Raw genomic sequence first — 1,635 nt, forward strand, 5'->3', positions numbered from 1 at the left:
TAAATATTTAAAAAGGTTTTTTTTTTTTAAGTAAAAATAATTCTTACTTCACAGGTCATTCAAAAACCAAGCTACCAGCCAGTTAGAGAGCACAGGCTTCAGTTAGCCAGCCCCTGCTTTAGAAGCTTGAGAAATGCGGCTCATTTTATGGCTGGTTTGGTACAAATTTTGTGATCCAACATAATAAAAACACTGATGCTGGAAATTGCAAAACGCTTTTAGTATGACCGAATGCTAAGATATTATTTTTTACATTTTAACGTCACCGATATTGGTTATTGTTATTCTTGCAATTGCTTCTGCCTGGGTGAGGGTCATCAGGAAGTTACCATTGCCTGAGACAGCAAGAACTTGATCACAGACATCTGTGTTATTTCCACCTCATTTGTGTTCTATTGTTTGTGCTACACATGTTAAGTTTAATTACTGTTTAAAATATATTCAAAAAAGAAACAAGAGTGTGGCAAGAACATGGGAAAGCAAAAGAAAAGCCAGAAAGTATGAGACCATGAAGCCAATGCTTAGTCTCTGAGATCAGAGGCTTAAAGAGTAGGGTATATTAAAACCTAAAAGGAAAGAAAAGAAAGATCCCAGTGCACACTCAATGAAAGAGAAGTACCTCAACATCCTTCTTGCTTATTCTTCCAATATAACACACAGCTAGGCTCACCTTACCATGCCCTGGTTGATATCAACTATATCAACTTTTCCATTTAAGCCAAACCTGACTTAATACAGTCAATGATGGACTGTCCATATGACAATTGTATCCCCGATACAACTGACTGTGTCATGACTGAAATTGATCAATTGGGGCAAAAGTATCCAGTGGCTCTAAGGATTGCCAAGGATCCAAGATTTGAACAATTACCAGGCACACACATAGCAACTATGTAGATGACTGCTTAGTACAGACAGTAACTCAGCACAAATGTTACATTGTGGCCACCGTTGACCCCGGACCTTAAATGAAGGATTCAGAAAATCCCTGGAGTTCCCATCATATACATTTCTAACCACAGTTACAATATGGAGTGGATGCCAATGATTATGGAGCTCCTTGTTCGCGTTCTTAAAAGATAGAGTTGACTTCCTCCGCCTTCCTTTGCCAACCCTTTCTGTTGCCAGTTCATATAGCAATACGCTATAGCATTATTTATTCTACTTACATGGGGTTAAATTCTCTGACTTTTTGATGTTGTTTTGAAATTGATATTGTGTGTCATTTTAAATTTTGTTGCATCTTTTTATAAATCAGATGATTGCTCACAGAAAACCTATCTGCAAAAAAGTACATAGTAATTTGTCACTGATAACAAAATCTTACTGTCCAGAGGTGTTTTATTGACCTCCTCTTCACCCAATGCGTGTGGGAAGGATCCCTACCACAGGGCTATGGGGATGGCCAAACCACGGTACATGATGCTGGACAGATGAGGTCAACAGCAGTGTATTCGTCATGCGTACTCACAGCCTGGGGCAGGGGGACGCTGTGCCATGCAGAACCACGTAGGGGTTGCATTTGGGAACAAAGTGAAAGACCAGGGACTGTGGGAAATAGACTTAGTATCAAGAAAGTAAGATGCTCCCTGATTCCTGGTGGAGGATGCGATTGGCTTGAACTTCACAGGCTGG

General features: G+C 39.9%; 1 pseudogene; it reads left to right on the plus strand.

Moving 5' to 3' along the window:
- Nucleotides 1–487: 487 nt before the first annotated feature.
- On the plus strand, nucleotides 488–1,076 carry LOC101083076 (annotated as a pseudogene).
- The last annotated feature ends 559 nt before the right edge of the window (nucleotides 1,077–1,635 follow it).

This window comes from Felis catus, chromosome B1 (genome assembly GCF_018350175.1).
Source record: "Felis catus isolate Fca126 chromosome B1, F.catus_Fca126_mat1.0, whole genome shotgun sequence".
Lineage (NCBI taxonomy): Eukaryota > Metazoa > Chordata > Mammalia > Carnivora > Felidae > Felis > Felis catus.